General features: G+C 36.9%; 1 long non-coding RNA gene across 1 annotated transcript; it reads right to left on the reverse strand.

Annotated features, from left to right (window-relative positions):
* Positions 1–67: 67 nt before the first annotated feature.
* On the reverse strand, positions 68–14,424 carry LOC131951225 (uncharacterized). The gene is made up of 4 exons (XR_009388401.1): positions 14,203–14,424; positions 3,233–3,328; positions 1,738–1,906; positions 68–178 (listed from the first exon to the last, which is right to left on the reverse strand). It is a non-coding gene; the product is annotated as an uncharacterized LOC131951225 (long non-coding RNA).
* Between the last annotated feature and the right edge of the window lie 1,246 nt (positions 14,425–15,670).

The following is a 15,670-nucleotide window of genomic DNA, read 5'->3' on the forward strand; positions in this document are numbered from 1 at the left end:
GCTCTACTATTTAACCACGCCGAAAGAAATGTTAATTTGTTAAACATTGGTTTAGTTTAAATTTTACCTGTCATGGCGAAGAAGCTGTAGATGAATCTTGTTTCGATTTTTTGTCTCCAGCCGACGATGAGCATGAAGAGGGGAGCGATGATGATGACGGCATTCGATAAGGTATTCCCTGGGGAGACAACACAAATTGTGAACGTAGACCATTCGGATAGAGTACGTAGTGTTTCCATAGCAGGGTTTCTTCTAGACTTATTTCTCCGGGGGAGGGGGGGGGGGGGCAACTGATATTTTCTGGGGGGGGGGGGGGGAGGGGGATACACTACTAAAAGTATGTTTTCTATGTATTAATTTCATTCGAGGTAGACACCCCCCCCCCCCCCCGAAGAGATGCCTGGAAGAAACTCTGTATGGTGGGATTAGTACAATTTTTAAACTTAGAATAATCGTATACATAATGTTTCCATTGTGGAATCGGTACAAATAGTAAACTTTAAATAGACGTGCAATTTAGTGTTACCGTATAACAAACGCGACTGTCCTCTCGTTTATAACTTTTGGGATAATATGTTAGTGGCTCATCGTAATTTTATTTTTTTTTAACAGTTTTTTTTATTGCACTTTATCTTAATATTGTAATTTTGCAGGGAATTTCCCCAACTTAATTAAGTATTCCGTGTCAACATGTTATGATCCGTTGATTTAAGCCTGCTTTTCTTTGTTTTCTTCCATAGCCTTTGTCCATCAGCAACGAATCCGCAGTTTTATTTAGGAGTTGTCTCTCCTAGATGGGTTGCTGTCCCTAGCTAGCGAGCCCCATCTTCCCTGAGTCAGAATATTTGGGACTTTTGGGTCATGCTCTCTGCCATCCGACTACGACGTAGTTGTTTATTTATTCAGTATGATGAAGAAATGTAGTACTAGCTAACATATGTTATCTGGTGTAATTTTTTAAAATTACTTTTCTGACCATGTGACCTTATATAAACCTCATCAAGTCGAATAGAAGTTGATTGTCTTTACCCTAACACTGGTCCTAACCTTAGCTCTAGCCCTGACCAGTGGAGCTAGGGGAGGGCAGGTGGAGCGCCCGCCACGGACGCCGTTCCTAAGGGGGCGCCAAAAGGGGTAGAAAAAATATAAAAAGCTCATTTTAAGCTAGGATATTGAATTAAACACAGTCAAAGTGCAGAAGGTAAACAGCTAGAAGTCTTCACACACTGATTTAACGGTTTTCTACATCAATTGTGTTGCAAAACAACAAAAACCTTTACGGGTTAATCACTGGTAAAAAGTGCCACCAACCTTTCCAACTGTGAAGTGGAGTGGGGTGTTTTTTCACCAACTTGAATAACTAAATAAATAACTATATATATATATATATATATATATATATATATATATATATATATATATATATATATATATATATATATATATATAAAAGTGGGCGGGGCGGGGGTCGCAAAATTGATAGTTTGCCCCGGGCGCCGGAATGGGTTGATACGTCTCTGACCCTGACTCCAGCCCTAACCTGACTATTGCAGGGAAATCTTTACAGTAGTTTTTTTTTAAATTTGTATGGTTTACAAAGATCCTTATACTGTGCAGCGAAGCGCAGCTATCATTTACGAATGAATGGCTCTGTTGATTACTGGACATTAAAACTTCAGAAAAAAAATGTAACAAATAAAAGTACAAATTTATTTTTTGAAATTATTGAAAACTCACAGAATTCAGCGATGTAATAACTGACGACATAATTATCCTCACACCAGTCGACCGTTGACGTCTGCTTGCCCCAATAGCCGTGTGTAGGCGCCATTGGTTTAGTCTCGTCTGCTTGCGTCCTTGATTTGGAGTGACTGCAGTTAGAGTTGACTGTCCAGGTACCTCAATACTAAACCCAAATAAAAATTATGTTAATGAGAAAGGGAGAAAATGGATCATTGAGATGATTATAGTATAGTACGTTATTTTTGTTCTTATTACAACTGAAATAAGAGTTGCATATTCATGAGGGATTTAGACATGTGAACGCTAAAACCAATAGTGAATTTTTATGACCTTGTGGTGTTTTGAAGAGTTATCGGTCCTTGTTTTTTGCATGATTATCGTTACTACTCAACGTTCAGCTGTTTAAAAGCACCGTTTGTCAAAATTATTATAATCATTTATGCTGAACGAATATCCACGGATAATGTTTCGATACTTAAAATTGATGGAGCAGATGCTTGAAAATGATGTTTGAAAATGGTACCGTAAATCAGTATACCTAACTAACTTAAATAAGCGCTAAACCATTTTATCGCCTAACCTAACTTACTGATGTCTAATTTCGCTTTCTGATATATATATATATATATATATATATATATATATATATATATATATATATATATATATATATATATATATATATATATATATATATATATATATATATAGATAGGCATCGGTGTTACGGGATTAGGACCCCCCACGACACCAAAATGAACGTTGTCTAGCCTTAAGTTACAGCTATTGCGGAAGGTGTACATGTATAAATATATATATATATATAAGGATATTATATAAAATCGTACATGATACAAACTGAATGAGACTGTGAATTGTTTGTTCATAACGTTGCATGAATTATTCATGTCCAATGCTAATTAGACAGCTGGCGAGTGATCAAAACAATATTTTCCTTCACCCAAACATACATATATACAGTGCAAGGTAGATACTCTATTATTCACTTCTGACCAGACGCGCGGAAGGCGATGTGTTTCCATGCCGTGTGAGTGGTGGGTTCGGATCCCGTTTGGCTAAAACGACATAGTCTTTTCTAAGACTATATTGTGTATGTGTCTACAATTGACATTGTAGTAATAATTTATTCCTATATTGCTATTAGACATATTCACTGAATCCCCGTAGGTACATTTATCTCAGACTGAAGTATCAAATATGTTTCATAATACAATTAAATATATGTAAACATATTTTATACGCCTTTAAGAAACATTATGAGAGAAACAAAACTCAAGTTAAGCCTAACCTACTTGTTTCAATCTCATCATCATCTTTTCCCGTTCGTGCCCAAGACACATCGGGCAGATGAAGTAGAGTTCATATGTTTCAGATACCTCGTCATATGAAGGGATAGTGTTTCTATATACTATCTACAATTTTCATTTAATTATAAATTGTAATTATGAGTTACCGAAAATTATCTTACCATACTCTTCAGCTTTTCTACAAGTTTTGCAGCTAGAAGATGTGTGTCTTAAAATTCTTCATATCATCTTTTAAAACCACTTTACATAGACATTCCCTGCAAATAAAATTACCACAGATATAGACTTAAAAACATATTTCAATTTTAGAAAATAAAACCGCTACTCAATTTTGTTCTGCTCTATAAATAAGACTTAAGCTAAATTCCTTTACGTGTTAATTTATTATCTGCTTAGTATGGCGAGAATGCAAAAAGAGAGTCGTGATATAGGGGAAACTAAGAGGATGTAGAGTACACACGGGTTGGGAGCTACGTATAAAAGTGCCGACTTTTTCAAGATCAGTCAAGCGGAAACCAGTGCGAGTGGGGTGGAACACTTGACGGACTAGATTCCAAAACATTTTTATTTCAAAGGCAGCACAAGCGGCGTTGACGGTTTTGTTTTTGTTTTGTTTTTGGTTTTTTTTTGTTGGGGTTTTTTTTTCGTTTTTTTTTGGGGGGGGGGGGGGTCTTTTTTTTTCAAAACTAAATGATGTAAAAAAAAAATAAGCAAAATAAATGATGCGGGGAAAAAAGCAGATTCGTTCAGCCAAGCGAGGATAATAAAGTAGTGTGTCGCAGAGGCGTAGCGAGAAGGGGGGGGGGGGGGGCGGGGGTGCCGACCGCACCGGGAGACACCATTTAGGGGGGTGGCACCAAGGCAAAAAATAGTAAAATATATAGAGAAAAATTTGAGGGGGGGGGGGTGCTAATCGAAAGTTTGAGAGGGGTGCAAATTGAACGTTTGAGTGGGGGTGCAAATCGAAAATTGAAAGTTTGTCCCCGGGAAGAGTCACTACGCCCCTGGGGGGTGACACCATTAAGTGCCGCACCGGGGGACACTCGACCTCGCTACGCCACTGGTGTGTCGGATAGATGCGGTTTGTTATAAACACGCCCCACCCTCATAGTAAGAGAGTAGCTTTGTAATGTCCCTAACCCTCAACCCCAATAAAGATCGGATGAATGTCTGAAAACCAGTAATTCAAGGCATGGAATGACTTTGTTATATAAAACTTTGTTTTGAAAATAAAAATACAACCCGCGTTTCCCAACGGTATTATAGGCAGGGCTATGGTTATGATTAACGTAGTGAATGTTAGCAAAACAAAATCTTGATACAAATCTTGATAATCTTGATTCCTTAATTAATACTTAATGACATATATTCATTATACCACTTGTGCGGCTGTTTGGTTGTTTGTTTTTCTTTCAAGTGACGGTGTGGCCTGCTAGTCAGAAAGTTTCGAGTTCGAATCCGGGTTCAAGTCAGTAGAACGTTCCTGAGTCCACCCAGCTCTGATGAGTACCTAACTCATGTTAGGGAAAGCAAAGGCGGCCGGGCATTCAACACAGTATCCCTTTATATTCCAAGGTCAAGAAACATGAACTCTACTTTATCTGCCCCATGTGTCTTGGGCACGAACCGGAAAAGATAATGAATGATGATGAAGAAGAAATTCTCGAAGATTTCGTTGAGTCATTTCACAACAGAAACTAGTGTATAAAACAAACAAAGACCGATAACTGTGTACTGACTGTGTACTCACAATGTAATTACACACATTCAACACACATTGTGTTATTTATTCAGGTCCAGCAGCTGTGTTGGTCGTTTAGCCGGCGGGTAATTAGCTATCGATGTTTTTGTAATTAATTAACAAAGTATTATATTACTGCGTCGGTCGAGTGTGGACTAATGGTTAAGTGTTGTTGTGAATATAATCGATTACAATTAGTTTATAATTAAATATCACTAAACGGATCACTTTTCCTGCAATTTTAATAGGACTGATAGCAGTTTCAGTTACAGATAAAAACAAGAAAGAAACCATACAACTAAAACTGATGTGGGATAGTTTGTTGTTTTTTGTGGTGGTTATTTTGTTTGGTTTAACCATATTTTACATACGGCGTGGTCGGATGGTTGAACGTACGACTATTAACCCAAAACTCAAGAGTTCGGATCTCGGTCCCTGAGTCCATCCAACTCTGATGTACACGTGACTCACGTTAGGGAAAATAAACGCGGCTGGGTATTGTGCTGGCCACAATATTCTTTTATATGCCGAGATCACAGAAACAGGTGAACTCTATTGCATCTGTTCCGTGGATCGCAAAGTGCGAAAGCTTATTTCACTGACTTATTTGAACCAGAGGCGTCGTGAGGCGGGGTGTGCTGACCGCACAGGATGACACCATTTAGATGATGACACCAGAACAAAAATGTTGCAAGATATATATAATAAATGTTTTTTTCTAGTTGAATGAATGGTTAATTCAAGTTAAAAATTATTTAAAGTGCATAATGACGATCTCGACAAGGGGGGGGGGGTGAAACCATGATATACACATGCAAGCTATAGAGAAGACAGCGCTACATCCAACTGTATTAACAACCGACTATGTATAAACATCGTTAGTATTAAATGTTTACACTTTAAAGATTTTACCTTGGGGGGGGGGGGGGGGGGTGGGGGTGATACCAACCGCAAAATTTACAGAGACAGCCGATATAGCGACAGACGCCACTGATTTGAATCACAGTTTGACGTTTAAGTTGTTTTATTTTTATTTTATTTGTTTGAAAAACCTGCTTTCTTAGATAATACAGATTTCTTTGGGATTTAAATATAAGAAAGCTGCCACTTTGCTTGTCACTACATTTGTACTTTTGTATCGCAGACTTCATTATTGCTAATTATTAACCAACCATCTGGTTTTATTTGTCTATCACTATCTTGTATGCCAACTCTCATTTTTTTTAATTCACCGGAGATTGTCTTCAATCCGATGCAATATGTTTGTCATTGATAAAATGGTTTTAATTCGGGTTTTACAGATAAACGCACTAAACATGACAGTCATAGTTAAACAGTTATACGCCAGTCTGCATATGTGAAATTGCTATATACATAGGCCTACATAGCTCAATGCAGACTAAATTCCATAATAAGATGTACATTATAAGACATTACCTTGGCATAAAGTACTGTGAAGCAAGGAAACATTTAGCTCAGCAAACATACATCCAAACCAAATCTATAACTGGACTATCCGTTTTCGTGTACTGTAACTGGGTTAAAACATTTAGCTGTCACGATTTCTAAAGCGACGGTAGGTTGGTAAAGGCGTGTAGGGGCAAGCACTCTCTTTACACCATTTCGTGCTTGTATGAAAGAAACATGAGAAAACACGTTTCAAAAAGTTGTTGCCCTTTATTTTCCCGTTTATGTTAAACAAAGTATGAAATTATTACTTAAACGTAAAATGAATCAATCGTTGTTTGAAACAAAATAAAAGGAACATGTGTTTAAAATACAATAAAAATGTAGCTTTGTATAAGGCTTCAGGTGTTAAATTAATGCAAGATTGCAACCGGATATGGGGATATGTATGTATGGGGGTAGGGGTGAAGGAGGGGAGTGGGCATGGCTGGTTGACGCTCAATTAATTTTTTATTTTGTGAATGATTTAATGTATATAACTGAATTACAAATAGCCCCTATATTATTTTTTCGTGCATTGAAGCATGTATTTTAAATCATTTAAGAACTAGACTGTTGTGTCATGTCTGCGATATGATTTTAACGCAGGTGAGATAAAAAGTATAAACCTAATTAACGTACATTTAAATATTAAATAATTTCACACCTGTTCCCTTTTTAAAAATGCAGGTTAATTATGTACCCGTTGTGATAATCAATGAACTACCAGTGATTGGTGCTCTCGATTTTTTTCTTTGTAATGGTGTCCAGTGTTTCTTTCAGACTTTTTTTCTCCTAGGGAGGGGGGAGCATTGAAATTTCCAGGTGCATACTTAAAATTTCAGGGGGTAGACTGTTACCGTAGACACTGGTTAAAGTATATTTTTTAATTTCTATCATGCCCGCGGCATGAAGGCAGTTAGTAGCGGCCTGTATGGCAGCAATAGTTTGTTTTATTTTTTCATAATTCGAGAGTTTATTTAACAGGCTTAAGGGACTATCAAACAGGCTTGATATTGTGTTTGTGATAATATTAGTATTTAGAATACACGAAAGTGGGGAGTAAAACAGATAGGTTCATCTATATTAGTTTGCAGAGGCGTAGCGACCTATTCCGGCGCCCGGGCGAACTATCAGTTTTTGCTCCTCAACCCCCATTTATAAATAGTTAATCACGTTGACTAAAAAGCGCCCCCACTCAACAGTTTTTTAGTGTCACGCAATACATGTAGAAAACGGTTAGTCCGTAAAGTCATATGCAGTCTACTGTTTTAAAAACTTTGTAATGCTGCAAGAATGAGCTTTTCATTTTATTTTCTATCCCGTTTGGCGCCCCCTATGGACGACGCCCAGGGCGCCCGCCCCACCCGCCCTCCCCTAGCTACGCCTCTGTTAGGTTGTATTACATTGTCAAAATTGCACCTCGAATCTGTATATTCGAGTAGAACTGGTCTTATGGTGTTATCTTCAAATTTCAACAATGACACAGTAGTAGTGTCAGACAAAAGAAATAATACCACACCTTCTGTCTCGCTGTTAAGAACATCTGGGGTGATAATATCATAATACTATCCCTCTACTCCCAGTGTTTCTCAGGTATTTTTCTATGGGGGGGGGGGGGGGACACTTGAAACTTTCGGAGTAGGCATACATACATTTTAGCGGGGGTGGGGTGAATGCTTGTTAAAGTATATATTTTCGATATAAACTACATAATCATTCTAATTCGTCTGGGGGGGAGGGGGTCTGTCGTCTCTCCCCCCACCCCCCACCCCAACCATCCCCAACCCCCCAGCCCCGAAGAGATGGCTGATGACACCATCCCTTAAACCTTCACACCCCTCTGTTGACGCCAGTGTTGACTTACATCATCGCAGCCTCGTAACTCGGAATGTTTCAGTTTAGGTTCAAATTTCAGTTTAGGGTCAAAGTTCAAGGCAGCGGAGATTAGTTTAAAACTTTGGAATGCTGGATAAGTAAACAAAACATAACAAAGTTCTTGCTGAAGTATTGCAACTTTAGGGCCGGGTCAAACCACAAACAGTAAACAATGTCACGAATTGAAACAGACGACTAAACGCTAACAAGTAAAGGTAGAAGACCAAAGTTGCAGAATACACCCTGAAATCTATTGTCAAAGACTCTCTTCTGCATAGAATGAGAACCCCATCTTTATGGGACGTCGTGGTCGAGTGGTAGAACGTTCGGCCGTTCGGCTGCTAACTGGAGTTCGGATCCCAGGCTGGGGTCTGTCCGCCGTCCCTGAGTCCACCCAGCTCTAATGGGTACCTGACTCACGTTTAAAGAAAGTAAAGAGGGGCTCGGCATAATGCTGACCACACTTTCTCTTCATTTACCGAGGTCACTGAAACAGGTGAACTCTACTTCACCTGCTCCATGGACCGTCAAGTTCGAAATGGTACTTTTCTCTACGGGTACTTTACCCCAAGTTTACCACTGTGATTTATGTCCCCTGTGGTTCAAACTAGCAATAACATTTTCAAATCGTTTAATCAACCATGGTTATTATGGTTGTTTTTCTAAAGTATTTTCTCCGCAGTCGTATAGGAAGCATTTGCAAAGAAAATAAGTACAAGTGGCATTTTGCCTAGCGTATCTATTCATTCAGCGCACATGTACTCAGATAATTCATTTAGATAATTCACTCAGATAATTCATTCAGATAATTCTCTCAGATCAATTAATTCCCTCGGACGAGTCCTGAAACTGCCAATTACCTTAAGTAGATTTAGCAGATTACACAAAATCAATGAGCTTATCCAGATTGAAATGTTGTTTTTATCATTAAGCCTCGCAGATAATATCATTAAATCCCACTCTTAACAACACCATTGATACCACATGACTTAAAACACACAAAAACATTAAAAGCCTCACAGATAATATCATTAAATCCCACTCTTAACAACACCATTGATATCACAGGACTTAAAACACACAAAAACAAAACGATAACAAAGTCAGTGAACTTAACCGGCTTGATGAAAAATTCCGCCACTTACCTTTAATAGTGTGCATAATCTCGCAAAGGAAACATAGCATTGGTAGTGACTTTGCATAAACTAGTGGCCAAATTAAGGAAAGAGTCAATAATCTATGGAAAAAAAATCTATAAGCACAGCTCCTAAACCAAGGCAAATCTAACAGTAATTATTCATCCAATACCCACTAATCGAACGCTCCTAGATCGATATTCCTACCCGCGGTGTAGCAGTGATCTGAATTCATACTACGTGATATCAAATTTATCCAGGTATTCAAATGTAAATAGACTGGACTCCTCTAAAATAGTATCGCCCAAATTGTAATTCAAAATTGTACTGATGTTTATTATAAGTCGGTTTTGTTGTTTGAGATTAAAGGATAGGTCAAGGTTGGAGCCAAGGTTAGGCCTCGGACCAGGTTGGGATCTAAGTCAGGTTAGGCCTAGCGTTATCGGTAACTCTACTGTTGAAGTGAGAGTAAGGGTAAGGCCAAGGGTATCGATATCGGCATTTAAAAAAAAAACTTCGATGCCGCCCTGATAGTTTACATATAAGCTTCCAAATAGACAGAGACGTCTAGGCAAAACTATTGGCGGGAAAACGAAAAGGGACACATAGGTCCAGACGTGTCGGCTGTTATAGATTTATGAAAAGCGCACCTTAGTACTATAGTACTATTTTATAACCGGGCTACGTTTTATAGTTCTCATTAACTGTATATCTAACTTTCCAAAGGTCCAAAAGAAATACAATTTAAAAATATATTTCGAAAAATAAATAAATAATAACTAGTTTGTTGAACATTTATTAATAAACTTTAATTATTCATTTTCAATGCATTTTTTTCAAAGTTTTACCGTATGTTGGTTATAAGTTCAAGGGGCTTACATTTATTGAACCGTATCGGTGGTTACCTTCATTAAATGTTTTATGCTTAGGTGGGTGTTTTTTTCTGAATAATTTACAGTGTAAATTCTTTCATGTGATTCCATGTGTTCAGATTCCACGTCTCCCGATGTGTTACATATCCCATAATCTACCACTAGACCTAGGTCCCACTTGACGTCACATCAGCAAGGTACCCCATTGATTTAGCACTAGAACTGGGTCCCACTTTTACCTCATGCGACACGTAGGTTGGGTACCTTTTTTTATCTAACACTATATTTATTTAAGTCCTACTTCACGTTACACGACACATCAGTTGAGTACCCTCTCTAGGCCTTGGTCCCACTTTACGTTACACATCAGTTGGGTACACCCTCTAGATCTGGGTCCCACTTTACGTTACACATCAGTTGAGTACCCTCTCTAGGCCTTGGTCCCACTTTACGCTACACATCAGTTGGGTACCCCTCTAAACCTGGGTCTCACTTTACGTTACACATCAGTTGGGTACCCCCTCTAGACCTGGGTCCCACTGCATGCTACACATCAGTTGGGTACCCCCTCTAGACCTGGGTCCCACTGCATGCTACACATCAGTTGGGTACCCCCTCTAGACCTGGGTCCCACTTTACGCTACACATCAGTTGGGTACCCCCTCTAGACCTGGGTCCCACTGCATGCTACACATCAGTTGGGTACCCCCTCTAGACCTAGGTCGCACATTACGCTACACATCAGTTGAGTACCTACTTACCCTAGTCACACGTTTAACGGTTGTTCTATTACTCATCATTTAAACAAAAAAAAAAACACATCCAGTTTCATCGTCATGGATGGCTCTCCAGTTCACTTACCAGTAACTTTTTATTTCCAAGTACCAAAAACATATAATGCCATACATTTCAACCAGCTTGAGGTTAGCCTATAAGGTAGCCAACTATATCTTTCATATTAAAAGAAATGTAACCGAACGGATAATTTTCAATTAAACTGATACTCCGGCAATTACCTGGCTTAAATATCAAATCAATATATCACACGTGCCAGGTTGGCGTTTTAAGTATGAACCAAGGTACGCAACCGCTGACAAGAAATGTCAAGGACCTATGTCATATTAATAAATGCCTCTGTCAGTCGAACGAGTGTCTGCTGCTGCATATGGTCGCGGTGTGATCGACCAAGCATGACCTCTTCTACGGAGGTTTTTTTTTTAATTTATTATTTTATCGGAACTATACTTGGTGGATGGGTGGAGAGAGTGTAAGAGTATTGACGAACTTTTAACGTGAATAGGGATCGTGCAATATTATTACACAACATTGAAACATGATATTTTCATCCACTGCCAGTGGCGTCACTAGGTCGGGTGTCACACGGTGAGGTTACTGTCACCCCACCCCTTAAATAATTTTGCACTTTCGATCACCCCTCCCTATTTTATTATCTTAACTAATAAAACATTGTTTAAACTATATATTTTACAATTATTCGAATTGGTGTCACCCCCTAAATGGTGTCACCTGGTTTGGACGGCACCCCCACCCCTATTCATAATCCAGCCCGAGGCGCTACTGTCCTTTAACGTTACACAATATTTGCATAGACAAGCTCATACTATAGAGTTTTAGAAACTCCACCACCACCCCAAACCCCACTTGCTGTTACATCAATTGGTACAAGATCTTCGAAAGATTGAGATTTCAACAACAAGAAAGTATAAGCCAGGTGTTTCTTCGTCTCACGCAGCTATTCTAAATACCAGAAATATGCAAAAACGAAAAACATTAAAAATAAAAGTCTCACCCCAAAAATCCGGAAATAGATAAAGATCTATGACTAGAAGAAACTTGGATATTCACATACTTTAGTATTAGTTATTAAATGTACTACTTAAAATTTCGTGTATGGTTCAATAAAGGGTAAAAGACAATGGGGAGATTTGGTACAAACTTAGAACATTTAAAGCAATTTCAATAGTTTATCTACCCAAATTTTTAACACGATTTTACATGATGATACATGTAGAACACATTTATTTGCTAGTGTTGGTATATATATATATATATATATATATATATATATATATATATATATATATATATATATATATATATATATATATATATATATACATACATATATATATATATATATATATATATATATATATATATATATATATATATATATATATATATATATATATATATGTTTTATTCTATATGTAAATGTGTAACATGTACATGTGATATTGTGAATAGCTCGTACTATGTCCCATCATACGTAATATAACCATGTAAATACAGTTTGCTGGATGAAGAGGAACTGCTTTAACATTGCATGCTTACCATAATAACTGTAATAGAATGCAACATCTGTCGATCGTTCCGCGGAGTTCGGTCTCCGTGAAACGCAAGGCGCGGCTCATATATAACGGAATCAATTATTTTTTTTCCGGCTTTGTTGTCCGCGGTTGTGCTCAAGTACGGAATTTGAAATAATTATTCCAACAGGATAATCGATACATCACAAACTACTTTCTCCTTCATGGTATCGACTAGGCAAATAATTTAATAGCGTGTGCACAGCAAACTTGCCTAACTGAAGGACTTTCTGTGCTGGGTATTCAGCTGTAAAACTGGCGGTTTTCAAGAGCGATTAGTACGAACACACCGCAGTAAAGGGAGATAACGTTATTACGTCGGAGTTGTCTAACCTGCTTTATTGTTGCTAGGAAGTTAAATTCGAGAAAATTGTAAAAAAAATTAAAATCGTTAAAATTTTAAACGGAATAATTTGTGGAATTTATTCGATGTTAACCCAATCTACCTGATATTAGAACCTAAGAAAAACTAACTGCAAACCTAACACACATAAAAAACTGTGTGCATTCTCCCTGTAACTAAATGGTAGGCTATTATCGTAAAGTCTTCAATGGTCGATACGCCAATAACGCTAGGCAATATAGAAAGTACACAAGGCCGTAAAGAGTTGTAACATATTGTACTCTCAGTTTACTTAACACACAATTTCTGTTAAACGTGGGGCCTAGATAACATCATACATAGAATCAGTTTATGGGTGGTGTATGAATAATGGGGGTAACAGGGAGGAAGGAGTCCAACTTTTGCAATGATGTGCATGCAGCGTTGAAGGAGTGTAAACAAATGTTATGTAGCATATATACATATATATATATATATATATATATATATATATATATATATATATATATATATATATATATATATATATATATATATATATATATATATAATTCTAACATATATAATTAGTTCATTTTTCTTTCTGTTTTTTTTTAAGATTCTCCAGTTTACTACATCCATAACTTTTGTTTTACATTGTAAAACAAAAGTTTTGAAGGAATTTCAAATGAAATATAAAATTCTCGATTTCAAACCCTCTGGCAGATAAGGCTCGATCCCTTCCAACACTAAAAATTAAGAACGAAGAAGAAGAAGAAAATGAAATATAAAGTGGTTTTATAATGGATCGTAGACATATGTAATAATTTGGAGTGGATAGCGGTGGTTCGTTATTTTCTTAAATTGTAAAAAATTGTGGTATACATTTTATAATGACATTAACTTTTGTTCACCCCCCCCCCCCCCCCCCCGCCATTCTTTTTTGCTATTGTTTTTATTTTTACTGGTTTTTTTTTCTTTTTTACAATTGAATATAGATCTACGGCTTGGCGATGCTTTTAGTTGACATGAGTTTAACGAAAATAATGAAGGCTTAATTCCGCATATAATAGGGTGGAGGTCTTTATATATATATATATATATAAAGAGGTGCAAGAGGGTTTTAAAAAGTATGTCCTAAATTTTCTGTGATAGGTCTAAGATACATTCGCGATTACTCATTAGAAATGCATACATAATGTATTAGAATCTACTATATTATATTATATAATCTATTATAATCTATTCAGACAAAGAAACACAAGCTATAGACACACACATTTAACAGCAACTGAAGACACATGGTAGCGAAAATCCAATTACTTTAAAAGAATAGGCCTACTTACAGGTTAGCGTTTTTAAAAATCCATCTGTTTCATCGCACGGTACACATAAGAATGGGCCATTTAAATAATTTTATTTGTGTCGTCTGCTGTTACGCGTGCTGTTAAGCCCAACAGGTGTAATTAATTAATCAATAGACTACTATGTAGCTGGTTCAGTTGGTGTATGTTGTGGGGAAAAAAGACCAACGCTACGAATTGTCGATTTCTTTTTTTTAATCCATTCATAGTTTTATCTTTGTACTTTGGACTGGTTTGCTTTTCTTTTATACTAACAAATCCACCATTTTCTTTCTATTTTTAGCTTTTAAAAAAAAAAATGTTAGATTTAGGCTTGAAAGGGATGTCATATGAACTTTGACCTAAATGCTATGTAAATATTGAATGCGTGGTCCGCGCATGCGGGGTTGAAGTTGAGACCGACAAAAACCAATTTGATACAGTTGATTAGTCTGGTCACGGTCAAGGCTACGTGGTAGTTATTTTTAGATATTTTTTCGACTTCAAATTTCAACATAGGATTTAGATGTAGAATCTAGATCTCTACTCTACATTTTTTAAAAACTGTACAGAGTATTTGTTTTTAACAATAAGGTGTTTTAAAAGCAAATACATTATATAGAGGCGTCTTCAGGTAAATAAACACTGGCGCATGACTGCATATTTCATGAAAACGACACACCGAGGAGGGGGGGGGGGGGCACACTTAAGGAGCGATTTGTTACAAAGATGACTAGGGGGTATATATGGCCTATATATATGCCACGGAATAAAATTTCTTGCTCTTCAGAGATTTTTTTAAAAATGTAACCACACTTGAAAACGTAGGCTGGCACATCATGTACCACATGACCACCACCTACTTTCTAGATATTACTGGAATGCTTATACTAAGAGTAGGGAGCTTTAGTCCTGAAAGACTACAGACGTATTTTGCTCACTCTTTCATACATTGTTGGTTGAAGTTTCTCTTTAATAATGTAAGCCTACATAAGCAAATAATTACATCTATGTTTATGGAATGTGAAAAATCATAAGCTCTAAAAAAATTGCAGGCTGTAATTTACTGTAAAAAAATAAAAACAAGACAGAAGAGAACTTCAATAGACTTTATTACAAGAACTTTAATAAAGCCCCAAGTCACAAGACAGGATGGAATGATTTCATGAAGTAAAGCATGGTCTATTACTCATTGAATGAAACAGATGGAATGATTTTCATGAAGTAAAGCAGGGTCTATTACTAAATGAATGAAACATGGAATGATTTCATGTAGTAAAGCATGGTCTATTACTCATTGAATGAAACAGATGGAATGATTTTCATGAAGTAAAGCAGGGTCTAACTATTACTCAATAAATGAAACAGATGGAATGATTTCATGAAGTAAAGCATGGTCTATTACTCAATAAATGAAACAGATGGAATGATTTCATGAAGTAAAGCATGGTCTATTACTCAAATAGATGGA

Source organism: Physella acuta, unplaced genomic scaffold, assembly GCF_028476545.2.
Source record: "Physella acuta isolate Inbredline_101_S28 unplaced genomic scaffold, ASM2847654v3 ptg000804l, whole genome shotgun sequence".
NCBI lineage: Eukaryota > Metazoa > Mollusca > Gastropoda > Physidae > Physella > Physella acuta.